This window comes from Hibiscus syriacus, unplaced genomic scaffold, assembly GCF_006381635.1.
Source record: "Hibiscus syriacus cultivar Baekdansim isolate YM2019G1 unplaced genomic scaffold, ASM638163v2 tig00110893_pilon, whole genome shotgun sequence".
NCBI lineage: Eukaryota > Viridiplantae > Streptophyta > Magnoliopsida > Malvales > Malvaceae > Hibiscus > Hibiscus syriacus.
Window position 1 is genome coordinate 8,715,962 of NW_024062901.1, and position 16,905 is coordinate 8,732,866.

The following is a 16,905-nucleotide window of genomic DNA, read 5'->3' on the forward strand; positions in this document are numbered from 1 at the left end:
ATGTTAGAATCGATTAATGAATATGTAGTTAGAGAACGACATATTAGATGACCCACTATGAGCATATGTCTTGGATTATTATGTGATGGTTACAACATTGCTCATGGTGATGACTATATATATGATCCTCAAACTAGAAATCATTACTATCTTAACATATAATGTTGTCTGTTTTGATACAATTAAACATGTTCCATAACTGGTTGCACTATGAAGACTGGTATTGAACATATCTTAACATATGTAATGAGATGTGAATGAATAAGATAAGATTTGTCCTTCCTACATAATATAAATATATCACAAACCACTTGATTGAGTGAGACTAGAAATGCATGGCCATGCTCGAATAAGTTGATATGAGATATCACAAATTATTCATTAATTATATTATACTCTAGATATCAAGAAATAATAGATTGGTTATACAAGTGTGACTATTCCAAGACTTGTGTCTATTCTAGATATAAAGGATAAAAGGATGTAATACATAAAAGAGTCGGTCACGAAGATGATATGTCAAATAATGATTTCTTGTAACTTAGGTAACAATTATATATTGCTAGAAGTCACTCATTATTTGTAATAATTAGAATGGTTCTAATAATTACTACTAATGTTACAAGAACCTACAAGGTTAAACCATAAGGTTTAAATGAGCAAATATTAAATTGTACAATGCAATTAGAATTAATATATGCATATTTGAGATACATATAATTTAATTGTTCCAAATAAAATAAGTGGACATTAAAATAATGTAATTTTGATTACAACTCTTTTAATGAATATTTAATTCGGAATAAATAAAGAAGATTATATTTTAGAATAATTAAAATAAGATTTTAATTAATTCAAATTTTAAAACCCTAAAGGTTAGGGTAATAATGATAAGTAAGGGTCTAGAAGTTGTTCTTCTTGATCTTTTAGTCGATTTTCTCAAAATTGTTTTTGAGAAAAAGTGAAAAAAATATTTGCTCTCAATCCGGTGAACCATGTAGAGGCCGAGACATTTTCGTGGAGGCTTGCGATTAAATCGTTCGTGATCACTATTACCATTTGCATTCTTGTTTTTTTCAAGGAACCCAATGTAAGTTATCGTATCTCTTTCCTCTTATTTTTGGTTTTATAGTACATGGACCGCTAGTAAGATGTAGAGTTTGTTTTCGTTGCGCCATGGGGTGCATCAATGGTTCCAAGTTAAAGCAGCAGGTTTTGAGTTACACGATGGTGGGGCTTTGTACTTCAGGGGTAAGTTGTGTGTACCCAAAAATGTTTAGTTTCATAGTAGGATCCTTCATGAGGCGCATTACAGCCCGCTCTTAGTTCATCTAGGTAGTAATAAGATGTACCATGAGCTTCAATAATTGTATTAGTGGTCGAGCGTGAAAAGGGTAGTGTCAGAGTTTGTCGTTAAATGTCTAGTATGTCAGCAGGTTAAATCGGAACACTAGGTTTCCTCAGGTTTACTTCAGTGCATTTATATTCCTTAGTGGAAATGGGTCAGAGTAACCATGGACTTTGTGACCAAGTTACCCATAACCAGACAGAGACATGATGTAGTTTGGGTTATAGTCGACCTTTTAACCAAATCATCTCATTTTTTTCTTAGATTGTTTAGCTCAGTTGTATATCCATGATATAGTAAGGTTGCACGATATACCGATTTCCATCATTTCGATAGAGACCCTCGTTTCACTTCCCATTTCTGGAAAGCCCTTCATGAGTCCTTAGGCACCAAACTAAACTCCAGTATAGTTTTCTATCCTTAGAAAAACCCAGTCAGAGTGCGTCATTCAGATCCTGCAGGATATGCTTAATTGCACCATTATAGATTTAAGGGTATTTGGGAGGACCATCTATCATTAGTAGAGTTCATATACAACAACAGTTTTCAGACGAACACATAGATGGCTCCGTATGAGGTCTTGTATGGGCACAAGTGTAGAACCCTACTATGTTATAGAGCTCAATGAGGGTAAAATAGTGGGTCATACCTGATCAGAGAAACCAAATAGAAGGTTCGGTTAATTCAGAACCGGTTGAGAGAAGCCTAAGATAGACAGAGATCCTACGTATATCTAAAGCATAATGATATAGAATTCTCGGTATGAGACAATGTGTTCCTCAAGGTTTCACCATGGAAGAAAGTACTTTGCTTTGGGCACAAGGTAAAGTTAACCCCGTGCTTCATAGGGCCTTATAAGGTACTAGAGAGGGTTGGACTAGTAGCTTACCAGTTAGCTTTACCATTAGAATTGGAGCACATCTACAATGTGTTATATGTATCCATGCTCAGGAAATATCGTTTTGATCCATCTTGCGTCATACCCTTCGAACAAATTGAGATTATCCATACATGACCTATGAGAATGAACCAATCAGAAACTTAGCAAGAGATGTAAAGAAACTAAGGAATAAGAGGATTCCTTTGATGAAGGTGTTGTAGAGGAATCATGGTGTTGAGGAGGTAATTTGGGAAGTCAATGAGGACATGTAGCTTCAATATCCTCACCTCTTCTACCCAGGTAAATTTTGATGATGAAATTTCTTTCTAGGAGGGGAGAGTTGTAACGCCTTAAATCCTGGGTTAATAGTTATGGATTGACCTGAGAGTGTTTTAGATGAATCCATTAGCCTAATAGAGAAGCTTGGGTCAAGTGAGCTTTGGTTTGGTCTTGGGTCTGGCCCAACATATGAAAAAATGGTGTTTTTATAAAATAACCAGAGTTAGAGTGGCCATTGGGATAATTATACCAATTTTCAAAGAAAAAGTTGAATACCCGTTAAAATATGGTAATATCACGTTTTGTTCTCTTCTTTTTTTCTCATTCACTTTGTTTTCTTCTTCCTTGTTCCCTCTCATTTATCTCCCAACTTAGAAAGCACAAAGGTGATAACTTGGTGGCCTTGCAACCCTGGTTTGGAATCCTTGATATAAGATCATAACCTCCATATTCAGAGCTTCAAATTGAACCCTTCATCTCTTCTTTTCACCATGGTAATCAAATATGGGTTTTATAGGGGGTTTAAGGAACTTGGATATTTTGATACATTTTCAGAGATGTTAAGCCATATGTAGTGTTCTAAAACCCTTCTTAACTTATAAATCAAGTTAGTAACCCATGTGCTTAATCCTTATTTAGTGAGAGAAGTATGATAAAGCTCCAAGAGCAAAGGGAAGGAAAAACTTACCTTGGGTTGAGCCTTGGGTACTTCCAACAGCTTAGAAATCAAAGGTTACACACTTCTAACTCAACCTTGTGATATTTTCAGCATGTTTAAAGACCTATTATGATCCTTTTTAACACTCATAAGACTTTAATAAAATTTGGGACCCTCAATAGGGCATTTGGGTAGGAAAGTTAGAATTTTCCATACCAAAACAAGGTATTTCTAGGTATGAGTATCGGTACTGGAAGAACATTATCGATATTGTTCTTCATGTGCTAGAAACAAGGGACTTTGAGACAGAAGTATTGATATTCCTTCTATAATTATCAATATTGTAGATAAGGTATCGATACTCGTAGGGTGGCATCGATACCGAGCTCATTTAGTAGATTCCAGTATATAATTTAGGTACCGATAGTATTGATACCCTCAGTAGGGGTATCGATACTAAGATATTTTTTAAAACATCAAACCTAATTTTAGTATTGATACTCAGGCCAATATCGATACCCAGTACTAGACTATCGATACTCAGCCATGAGTATCCATATTATTCTTCCTTTATCAGTATAACTCAATCATTTGGTATCGATAACAAGAGATGGTCTCGATACTCATGGTCAGTATTGATACTGAAGTGCTAGTATCAATACTAGTGGAAAGTTTTGGATAAATAATTCAATGAATAAGGGATTAGACTTGAGGGGTCCAATAACATCGGAATATCAACAGATAAAACTTCAAGTGAGAACATTATTAAAACTCAGAACAGCTTAAAACAATAACAGCTAAGAATACATAAAACTAGCCTTGTTTGAAGCTCGGGAAACATTTAGGACAATGATTCTCTTTAGCAGAATTCGACAGTCAGTTGGATATCCCAGTCAATGCCAATGCACTTCAGTAGTCGACTGGGCGTAGATGCCCAAGACTAGACAGAGTAAGTTGGTCGGGTGTAGGTTTTCAATGCAGTTACAGATCTCATCCCATATACTTGAGGGTGTCTTAGAAAGGCTAAGAGTGTGTAAGCTTCGAGATGCAGAACCCTCAGTCACACCATGATGCCTATTTCAACAGGATATATCATTATTTTACATGTATTCATACTTGTACTGCTAGGCAGCTCATCTACTGAATGTATATAATATAGTATAGTTATTAGTGTGGCATTAAGCTCGTAATTTTAGCGTTCGGAATGTGTTTATATGCGTAGATTTATAGGTGACCAGTAGTGGAGCATTATCGTCAACAACATTTCCAGATCAACCAAGACAATCAGAGTACATCTCGAGTTATTCTTAGAGGGTATGTACTATTTATCGACCCTTATGTATTTAGTCATAACTCTTTTGATTTAAACTCAGTGATGTATTATTTTAAATATTTTAGGAGCTTCCCCATACTTGTAAACTCAGTTTATTATGTTTTCATTTATCATTTTGATGGACTGAATTTTACGTATTACAGTTTACGGTCATTTTTAAAAGAAAACCTTTGGTTAGCCACTCGGTGGTCCCATGTGACATCATGATTTAGTGATCTTTGGGTCAGACTGGATTATGTTGTTACATTTGCAGTCGACACAAAGACAGTCATTGGATATGAATAGATCCTACGATCCAAATTAACCAAGATCATGTCACACAAATTAAGGTTTCCAAACCGTAATGTTATCAACTATCATCGCTAAAGTCTCCATTGTCTGACGAGGCTTCCACATCCTCAGCCGCCTCAATTAGGTCTCATTCCACACATGCACAAGAACTCCCATAAATCTTTACGTGTCCTCTCCACACCGGCAACACACCATCACGAGAAGGCTCGTGACCACTGGTCCCCTTTTGCAAGAATAACTCAAGAAAAAGGAATGAACATCTATGGAAGATGTCAGTATCGCAAAGCCTCCCCTAACATCCTACAATACATGAGAGAGAAAGAGGAAAAATTGCTCTCAGTTTATATAATCAACAACCTACAAAAAGAGGAGACAATTTTCCACATCAGCAATAAACAAAAAATAGACAGAAAAATAACCATTTTTTAAAAAAATGAGTCATTTCATACGAATAAAGAAAAATCAGAACACACAACCATTCAAAAAAAAAGTTCTTGAAAACAAAACAAAAAATAAGAGAAGATAGAGAGAAGGGTTATTATCTTCTTACAATTCATCAATAGGGAGATGGAGAGCTCATGAAAGAAAATCTTTCCACTTTGAAGGTATTTCTTGAATCTTTCACTAGATATGGACTTCTTATTTGTTTTTAGAGGGTTTATAGGCTATATTTAGGTTCAAGATTTAAAATAGAGTTATCGACCTTCTTTTATTTCTTTCCTTTTGGACACTAACGAGCGACGATGAAGACTCCTAGAAACCCTAGGTTTCTCTTTTGGTTAAGAGATGAATATTAGAAATAAAGATGAGGACTTTAGGCTTTTCTCCCTCAAACTAAATTTTTATATCAGCCATCATATGACACTGTTTTAATCATCTCCCAAGACACATATTTCTATAAAGATGAGGGTTTTAGGCTTTTTTATCTCTCTTAATAATATTTTTAATATTTTATTTTTTATATTTTTAGTATTTGAATTTTTAAATAACTTCTTAATTTTTAATCTTGTTGCTTTAAAGACTAAATAAGCCCTCAAGTTTTCTAAAATAATCAATTAAGCCTTCAAACTTTCTAAAAGAATTAATTAAGTCTTTTTTTATAGGGTAAAGTATATAAATGGTCCCCCTAACTCTATAGTGTTGCTTTGTTGAGTCATCTGACTATTAAAAGATATAAAATGATCCATTGACTATAAGACACTACTTTGTTGAGTCCCTCAATTATTAAAAGTTACAAAATAATCACTCGATTATTCATATGTTCCAAACTCATTGTTCTTCATTAAAAAATGATGGATGTTTGAGCTAAACATTAACCTGCTCATTGAGATATGATAAAAATATGATCCTATAATTGATTGAGTTGTATTTTGTGGATCGAGTCTCTATTTACATTACGTTGTCGAGCTAGTGATTAAAACATTATGGTATCGAGCCAATGCTTGAAACATTATGTTTTCAAGTCAATGCTTGAAAGCAACGTTGATGCCAATAGACATCATGATTTTATCAAACTCATTCAACATGTTAGCTTCCAGTTCAGATTACCATCAATTTTTTAGCGGAAAATGACAAGTTTGGAACATATAAATAGTAAGATAATCATTTTATAACTTTTAATAGTTGTGAGACTCAACAAAGTAGTTCCCTGTAGTTGGGATCATTTTATACCTTTTTTATTATTGAATGATTTAACAAATCAATATCTTATAGTTGATGGATCACTTGTGTAATTTATAATTTTTAAATTATCATTAAGATGTAAGCCACTATATCGACACGTAAATCACCATATTAGTTCCACGATGATCAATAATAATTTTTAATAACAAATTATATTTATTTGATTCTAAATTTAAGAGTAAATTATTTCAATTCAAGTTCTTATAAAAATATGGGTAAATTACATAAATAATCACTAATGTTTGAATAAGTTTTTGTTTTTTTTCCATTGAAATTTTAAAAATAACATATTGGTCACTAATGTTATCGATTTATAATAAAATAATTACTCGCCTTTAATAATCGTTATTGAGTTAACGAAATGTTGTCTTATAAAATATGGGTAAATTACATAAATAATCACTAATGTTTGAATAAGTTTTTTTTCCATTGAAATTTTAAAAATAACATATTGGTCACTAATGTTATCGATTTGTAATAAAATAATTACTCCTTTAATAATCGTTATTGAGTTAACGAAATGTTGATGTGTCACCATACTTCAGTTACTTTAACCTTTGCAAATGCTCTTTGACTGAAAGACCCCTTTGTATAAATACAAATGGTCCAATTACCTTTTCTATTATTTGTTTGCTATGCCTTTTCACTACCATTTTATAACCCAAACCTAGATCCTTCCTTTTTTTGTTTTTGGGTAAACTACGTAAATTCATTAATATTTGAGTAAGTTTTCATTTTCACCACTAATGTTTCAAAAGTCACAAACCGATCACTATCGTTATCGTTTGTTACAAATTAGTCGCTCGCCGTTAACAACCATTAACAATCATTACTGCAGTAATCGAATGCTAACGTGACACGTTAAACTAGTTGACTTAACATGTTTGATGACTGTTTGACTCCTCTTATTCTTCTTCTTTAAATTCAGTGCCTTTAAATACTTGAAACTATGAAACCACGAAAGAATCTCAAACATAAAAAAAAAAAGAACCCACGAAAGTCTGGAAACTACAATATCTAACGATTCTAGCATGATAAAGAACTACTAAGGGGCATCATCTAACTCCTCAGTGCCCTTCTACTCTAGTTTCAGTTCCATCTCTACATTCTTAGCACGGTAACGGATGGATTCAAGGTCAATCCTGAGTTCATCGATCAACGATATACAATCAATTTCTAATTCCATCAATCTGTCTTTCCCTCTCAAGTTCTTTCTTGCTGTTATTACAATTGTCTACACTCTTTGCGCAATTGAATGGAACGTGACAACAAAGAGGACCTCAATTTCTCAGAAGAATGTTTAGAGATGGAGCAGTAGCAAATGATTGCAATTTGCTCTTCAATGTTTCAGTTCCTGAAGAAGTGCTTCCTTCTCAGTCGTATCAAAATGTTATTTTCCATTACCATCATTGTTGGACTGCTCAAATGGTTTTATTTCATTCTTCGAATGCTCATGAGGATATTCAATTGCAGAATTTTCTTTCCCAAGTTTGTACCGCTCTACCTGTAGAAGTTTATAGACCATCAAAATATAGCCCAAGTTATAATATCTTCTCATTCTAAAGGGGTCGAAAATATTATTACCGGATGGTTTGACTGCTCAATTTTTGCTGCTTGCTCTTTACAAATACTTTCAAGTGTTTTCTCGCTTTTGGTGGCTTCTTTCAAATCCCTTGTTACAACCTGAAATTAAAGCAACAAAACTAATAAGTACAAAACGACGACCAAACCATAAAAGAGAACATGTTTCAGCAATTTAACATATTGAGTTCTCGTTATCTTCCTATTTGTTATCAACTGCTACAATCTATGTCTTCAAACTATCCTGAACCCCATCAGAGTTGTTGTTGTCAAACTTCCTTTGGCAATATGAACAAAGCAAAGAAGTAGAAGAGCCGTCTGAAGATGGTTTGTCATTTGGTAATGTTTGAACTGAAGCATTGGCCTTGTCTGCCTCTGGACAAGTTTCAGCATTAAGTGTTCGAAAGAGAAGGCAACTGATGATGCTCTTAGGAAGAACTTGCAGTTTCTGATGATGCTCTTAGGAAGAACTTGCAGTTTCTGATGATGGTTAGATATCGTAGTTTTCATAATTTCATGGGTTCTTTTTTTTATGTTTGAGATTCTTTCGTGGTTCCATACCTGATGATGCTCTTAGGAAGAACTTGCAGTTTCTGATAATGGTTTGATATAGTAGTTTTCAGACTTTCATGGGTTCTTTTTTTTATGTTTGAGATTCTTTCGTGGTTCCATAGTTTCAAGCAAACAGGGTTTTAAATAGTGGTTCGTGACGCAGTAGCGTTTGTGATATAGCGGTAGCGCTTCCTTCCGATATACCCGTTATACTCGTAATAACGTCCACTATGGCCGCAATTGCGATAAACGACATGATCGAAAACGCAACCGCAACCGCAACCGCGACTTGAATCCTTGGTTTCAAGTATTTAAAGGCATTAGATTTGAAGAAGATTTAAAGATAATAATAAGAAGAAGAATAATAAGAATCAAACAGTCGATCAAACATACTAAGTCAACTAGTTTAACATTCCACGTTAGCATTCCGTTATTGCAGTAACTATTGTTAACATTTGTTAACAGCTAGTGACTAATTTGTAACAAACAATAAAGTTAGTGATCAATTTGTGACTTTTGAAACATTTGTTGTGAAAATAAAACTTACTTAAATATTAGTGACCATTTGCATAGTTTTTGAGGTGATGGCAAGGTTTGTCTTGAAACTGAATGAACCAAGCAATGGAAGAAGTATGAGTGCACCGTGGCAACAAGAAATGCAATATCAAAATCAGGGCTTTCGAGCGCTTGATAAACAATCTTCGTCAGCATCCATTGCAGCAATACTCTTTTCTTTAGGTAAGAACAGTCTGAAAACAACCAGATAAGAAAGAAAACCTAAAGAACAAGTGTACTAGACCTGTAATTCTTTCAACTGTGATAAAAGTATGGATTATACGATTTTATTTACATGTCCTGTTTGAAGGCACGTATCACTATTCTTAGACCTTTCATGATGGTTGGCAAAGAAAAGTTTTCTAGAATAGGAAACAAGGTGATAAACAGACAAAGAAACCAGCGCAAATGGGTGAAGTAACTAGGTGTGATAGAATTAGAAACAACATTGCATTTTCTCCTCCTTTCCCCGGTCCAAATGTTGATTAATATTCTTCAAACTACGATTACAAAGAACAAGCTTTGCTTGCTCTAGTTTCAATTTGCTTACCACCATGTTTGTCAATACCACCATCTTAAGCTATTGGTTGAACTGAAGATTTATACTTATAATCTGGAAGTTCGAAGGCCGGAAGATATCAGAACATCGAAGGAGAGCAAATCAGAAAGAACGTGCAGGTCTATTATTCGAGGATGAAGCTACTACGAGGATTGTTTATCAAGCCCTCGAAAGTCCTAGTTTTGATATTGCATTTCTTGATGCTACAGTGCTCTCCTGCTTCTTTCACTGCTTGGTTCATTCAGTTTCACGACAAACCTTGCTTCTTGATGATGATGATGGTGATGGATTTCAAAAACAAAGGGGTTTGGATTATAAAATGGAAGTGAAAAGGGCATAGTAAACAAAAGATAATAAGGTTATTTGGCCATTTGTATTTGTACAAAGGGGTTTTTTTGTCAAAGAGAATTTGTGAAGGTTAGAAGTAATTGATGTAACATATTATATAACATTCTATTACTTACTCAGACCAAATGATTATTTTCTTATAAATCGTTAATATTATTGACTAAAATATTAATAAAAAAAATAAAAACTTACTTTAATATTAATGATCATTTATGTAATTTATTTTTAAAAATATTTACATATATTAAAAAAATCAGCCAATGACGTTCGTTTGTGTGTCACCGCCATGTAACCATCCTTAATTTTCTCGTCACATACGACCAAAAGATCGCAAAATCCCCACTAAAGAATCTTCCCCCACATTCCTTGACGAGAGTGAGGCCACTTCCCACTAGTTCGATGGTTGCTGTTGAATCACGCGCCAAGAACGGAAACAGGCTGAGAAAACAGAGCAGGGAAATGGTCAGTTCAGTTCCAATCCAATGGGCTAATGTTTAACTGTGATGTTAACCACAGTTAATCACTAATTCGACCATAGTTAAATGGTTTTTGTGTCTAGGTTGTATCAGGACTGGACAAAACGGGATCTCTCTTTTCTATGTACTGTACCAGAGTTAACAAAAAAAAAAAAAAACTTTTTTGTTTGATCAGGGATCTCTTTGCTTGTTCTGTTATTGCTCTTCAAAGAGAGAGATTTTAGTTTTGAAGTACAAAAAATAAAGATCTTTAAGTTTTTGGCTATGGAGTTTTACAAGAGATTAATGTTCTTTCCCATCTCTTTTCTGAGAAAAATATACTAATCCCAGTTTCAAAAACCTGAAAAATTTTCAAGTAAATAAGCTTTTATTATCTTTCTAGTAGCACTTTAAAAGAAAAGCTTCTCTTGGTTTTAATTTCGAAACTTTTATCTGTCTTATTTGCCTTTCGTTTTTTTCTATGTACTGTTTAATCGTCACGAGAGAGAGGGAGAGAGGGAGAGGGAAGCGTTTGCATTAAAGGGGTGTTTTTTATGGGAAAACATGAAAGTGTGATAAGAAGAAGAGTTGTTTCCTTCTTGGTTTTTTTTTCCAGCCAAAAAGGCTGTAGATTCTTAATTAATGTCCTAAATTTAATGAACTAGTTTCACTTTTTCAGTTATTGTTTCATTTCAACTTCTTCCTTTGATGTTCCTCGCTTAAATTTATATCAAATTCTTGGGCAGTTCAAAGCATTAAACTCCGAAATTCCAAATCTTCACAGCTTTTGTCTTTTTTATCCCCAAAGAAAATGAGAGACCCAGAAAAGAGCTTGGATCCACAGCTATGGCATGCCTGTGCTGGATCCATGGTTCAAATCCCACAAGTGAACTCCAAAGTCTTTTACTTTCCTCAAGGCCATGCCGAGCACTCTCTCTCTTTCGTCGATTTCTCATCGTCTCCTCAAATCCCGCCTCTCGTGCTTTGCCGAGTCGCTGATGTCAAGCCTGCTTCTTTTGCCAAGACATTGACTCAATCCGATGCGAACAATGGGGGTGGCTTTTCGGTTCCGAGATATTGTGCTGAAACCATCTTTCCCAGATTGGACTACACAGCGGATCCTCCGGTTCAGACCGTTGTAGCCAAGGACGTTCATGGTGAAATTTGGAAGTTTAGGCATATTTATAGGGGAACTCCCAGGAGACATTTGTTGACTACTGGTTGGAGCGCCTTTGTAAACCAGAAAAAGCTTGTTGCCGGAGATTCCATCGTGTTCCTGAGAGCCGAAAATGGGGAGATTCGGGTCGGGATTAGGCGAGCCAAGCGTGAGAATGGGAGCTCTTATGGAGGGTTTTCGACTTTCTTGAGGGAGGATGATGGTAATAAGATGATGCGAAATGGGAATTTGAGAGGGACCGGGAAAGTGAGGCCGGAGGCTGTTTTGGAGGCTATTTTGCTTGCTGCTGGAGGGCAGCCATTTGAGGTGAGTTATTATCCGAGAGCAAGCACACCGGAGTTTTGTGTTAAGGCGACTGCGGTGAGGGCGGCAATGAGGACTCGTTGGTGTTGTGGGATGAGGTTCAAGATGGCTTTTGAGACCGAGGATTCTTCTAGGATTAGCTGGTTCATGGGGACTGTCTCTTCAGTTCAAGTTTCGGATCCCCTCCGGTGGCCTAATTCGCCTTGGCGCCTTCTCCAGGTTATATACATATTTTCTAAATTAGCCTGAATTTATACCCTTTAACCGTGTTGTCTTGTAGCATAAATAGGGTCCCTAGAGATGGATTTAGTTTAGATGAATTCAATAAATTTTGTCCTAGTATTTAAGGCACTGCAATGATTCTGGGCATTCAATTCTCCATAACCAAATCGGAGTTCACTCGTTGTTGCACTGATTCTTTTCGATCAGTTACATTTCACCTTTCGAACATTATGGTACTGTGAATACTTTGTTTCTGGTAGATGATATTTGCTTCGATTGTGGCCCTGAATGCTTTGTTTAAGTGAAATTTCTGAATACGTTTAGCAATTTGGTTTTTTCTGGTGCATATGCTTATTTGATCCAGTGGTAGCCCATGGCTGTTGCTAACAAATGGCATGGCTTAGGGATTTATCATGATGTTCTTGGCTATTTAGGCTGTTGGATTGTTCTAATTACATACCAGACCTCTTTAATCTTTGATTATTCGTTTTAGAACAAGCCCGATATCTCTTTGTCCGCAATAGCACTAAAATAGTTAACTTGTTCGGGTTTGTAGAATGCTTTGGTAATCAATGAAGTGATGCGAGGGCAAATGATGTTGGTTCTCCTTTTAGTAGCTCTCCTTTATTTGATGATTTCTATTGCAGGTTATGTGGGATGAACCGGATTTACTTCAAAACGTGAAGCGTGTGAGTCCCTGGTTGGTTGAATTGGCATCAAACATGCCTGACATCAGTCTCTCACCCTTCTCACCACCCAGAAAGAAACTCCGAATGCCCGACCACCTTAACGGACAATTTTCGATGCCGTTATTTTCGGGAAATCCCCTTGCACCAACCACCCCATTGCGATGTTTTTCTGATAATGTTCCTGCACGCATACAGGGAGCCAGGCATGCTCAATATGAATTATCTTCATCAGATCTCCATCTAAATAACAAACTGCAGTCGGGACTGTTTCTGCCCGGTCTTCAACGGTTTGATCCATGCACAAGAATTTCCGATAGCATCATGATGGCAAGGCGTGCAAACAATAAAGATAATCTGTCTTGCTTGTTAACAAAGGGGAATTCGAGTCAGAAGGAAAACTCTGGTAATGGAAAACGACACCAGTTTTTACTCTTTGGTCAGCTAATACTTACCGAGCAACAGCTCTCAAATGACACTGTCTCACAAGTTATCACCAAAAAGAGTTCATTCGATGGTATTTCAGACAAAACAAAAGATTTGTCTGATGGTTCAGGATCTGCACTCGAGAATCAATCTTCTCCAGAGAAGTCGTCGACTGCTGGATTTTTGTGGAACCGAGGACTATCAGGCCACAGAACTCTGCCTGGATACTGGTCATTGCAAGGTATTCTTAGAGTCGGACGTTGTGGGACAAACCCTTGACCTCTCGGTTCTTGGTTCGTATGAGGAGCTATACCGGAAGTTGGCCAACATGTTTGGAGTAGAAAGGTCAGAGATGTTAGGCCATGTGTTGTACCAAGATGCAACCGGTGCTTTCAAACAAATTGGAGACGAACCATTCAGGTATTGATTTCGAAACTCCCATCTTGATTTCGGTCTCCTAATCTTACCGATATGAGAACAGTGAAATTGAAACCTCTAAAATCCTGGTTTTTACGGCAGTTACCTTCATGTTTTTATTAGTTTGACACGATTTTCCCCATCTCTTTGGTATTGCAGTGCTTTCACGAAGACAGCCAAAAGATTGACAATAAGGATGGATTCCAACAATGCTAGTGTCGGAAGGTAACTTGAACATTCCTCATTTTCCATCAACGAGTTTCAAACGAACACCATCTCGGAACTTGTTCTTACTAAACTTGATAACTCGTGTTTCCAGGTCACAACTCACTGTAATTCGGACTACTGAAAATGGACTAGAAGGACCAGATAAGAGAGGTCCCTTGAGCATATTTGCATGATTCTGAGCAGTCGTTGTGGATGATAAGCATGCGTGAGATATTTCTAGAATCCATCGAACAATATAAAAGACCTTGTTTTAGCTCCTCTTAGGGCATGTCTGTAATATATAGGTTTCTTGTCCGAGGGCTCGCATTTGTGTTGCAAAAAAGGATACAGAACATTGATGTCTCGTAATCTGCTGAATGTTTTATGATTTTTATGTTGCTGCTCATTACTCTTATCCATGCAAAAGTTTAATTGCTAAATAATCTGTGGTGCCTGTTTTCCACATATGCCTTATGATGCTAACAGGAGTGTAAATGAACAGAAATTTGATAAATTGTTTGTATAACGTTTGTTTACTAAATTAAATAAATAAGTATAAACGAAATTTTTATGCTTATTTAATAAACAAATAGATACAAACAAAAGTGTCTTTGATTTATTTATATTCATGAATAAATTCATTTTTCGATTTGTTTGTAAGTTAGTTTACCAATTTGTTTATAAGCTTGTTTATTAGGAGATTAAATATTGGTCAAGGTAAAAATTAAATTGAACATAAGGTAAATTTTAGAGGTTAAAATGTGAAGCCTAAAGAACTTAAGGATTAGTGGTATGATTTCACCATTATTCCTTTGTGTTGTCTAACATTAAATGAACATGTTTGTAAACATTAAAAGAACTGAACACAAATACCTTTAAAAATAAATAAATAAATGCTACATTAGAAATTTAAACAAACATAGACTAGAGGTGAACACCTTCAAAAATAAAAATGACTGAGGTAAATACAAGGTAGTATTTGTTCAAAGACTTTCAACCATTTGACAATAAATACTCATAACCCTACATAAGCGATGTTCGAACTCGGGACCTCAAGTGAACAAAAAAATCTCTTAACCATTAAAATTGCTTAATTCGTACTGCGATCATAATATTATTTGTTCAAATTCGATTTTTGTACTAATACGTGAATAAAACACATTTAGATAAGTACAAAATGTGAATATATTTGTAAATTTTTTTATATACATCGGTCGAAGACTCCCACACAGTTTCGACTCTATACAATGGAAAGTGGATGGCTTCTTTGATCACTCGATTCATTTAATGGTGCGTTGATGAAAAATGCAAAATCCCGTAAGATTGCATTGAAACTTCCCTCGTTCGGAAAATCATTCAAGTAATACAAATTTGGAAAATGTCAATTAAATTGAATGTTGTAACCATTATGATTGTTGACAAAAACATTGGGATCTTCGTGGGAGGAAAATAAGAATCGGGATCATGAAACACAGGAAACATGGAAGCCAACAGTTTGACTGCCCAGCTTTCAAAATCTCTGAATTTTTTAACTTTATTTAAACACATATATGATTGCCTAAAATAAGGATAATAAATAGCGTCATTAGTAAAACGGATTACAAGTTCAAAGTATTACCTACAGTGTTGTAAACTGAAACTAGAAAAGATATTAGTCGGAAAAAAACACGTTACATTAAAATGTTATGCAAGATAAAAAATGAGTTATAAATAGGAAATGTTATTAATACTATTAATAGTTTAGGTTGTGCCTAAAATGTTATTAGAGTTTAAACTGATAGAGTATTGGATTTTATAGTCCCACGATAATAAAATAAGTTAAAAGCTAAAAATGTTATAAATATATATAAGAAATATGGTTGTGTCTAATAATGTCATGATTCACTAAAAAAATAAGTTGCGATATGTAATGTTAATATTTTTATTAATAAAATAGGTTGTCCCCAAGAATATATGGTTCACTTAGAAAGTATGTTGTAATATGAAATCTTAATATTTTTAATAATAAAATAGATTGAGCCTAAAATATTATCAGAGTTTAAGTTGATGGGACCTTGGGATTTTCCCACAATAAGAAAATAAGTTAAAAGCTTAAAATGTTATGAATATATATAAGTTACGTTCAATAATGTCATGATTTACTAAAAAAATAGGTTGTGATATGTAATGTTAATATTTTTATTAATAAAATAAGTTACGACCAATAATATTATGATTCACTAAGAAAGTAGGTTGCGATTTGTAACGTAATGTTAATATTTTTTTAATAAGATAAATTGCGCTCAAGAATATCATTGTTCACTAAGAAATAGGTTGTGATATGTTGTATTAATATTTTTATTAATAAAATACGTTGCGCCCAAAAAAATAAAAAAACAGTTCAAAAATTCAAATATCGTTATTTTAAAATATTAAAAATGATGAAGATAAGATAGAAAATTAAAATATTGATACTTATGCGGTAATGATTGATACTTTTAAAAATTGAAAAATTGATAAAAATACTGAAATTTAAAATATCGATACTTATGCGATGATGATCGATATTTTTAGATATTGAACAAGTTGAATAATATGATCAATAGTTAAAATATCGATACATATGTTATGAGGTTCGATACTTTTTTATTTATATCGATACTTATTCTCTTGTATTTGCGAAAAAGTTTGATACTTTGCAACCTTCTCATTTTCCATGTTTTTTTAAATTTGAAAGTTGTAACACCCCCAACCTATATCCGACCCGGATACTAGTCTGAAGTATCACATTGACTTTTCAAATCATATACTTGTACAAGATATTGAAAATTCCAACTTTTTATTAAATAAAAGTGCATAATTTATACAATTTCAACCAAAGGATTTACAAAACTTATCATAGCGTATACAATTCAAATCTTTTATTTACATGTTAACTACATTCCTTATAACAAAATACATACTAT

The 16,905-nt window shown here is 34.5% G+C and overlaps 1 pseudogene; it reads left to right on the forward strand.

Moving 5' to 3' along the window:
* Positions 1-10,692: 10,692 nt before the first annotated feature.
* On the forward strand, positions 10,693-14,382 carry LOC120144964 (annotated as a pseudogene).
* Positions 14,383-16,905: the final 2,523 nt, after the last annotated feature.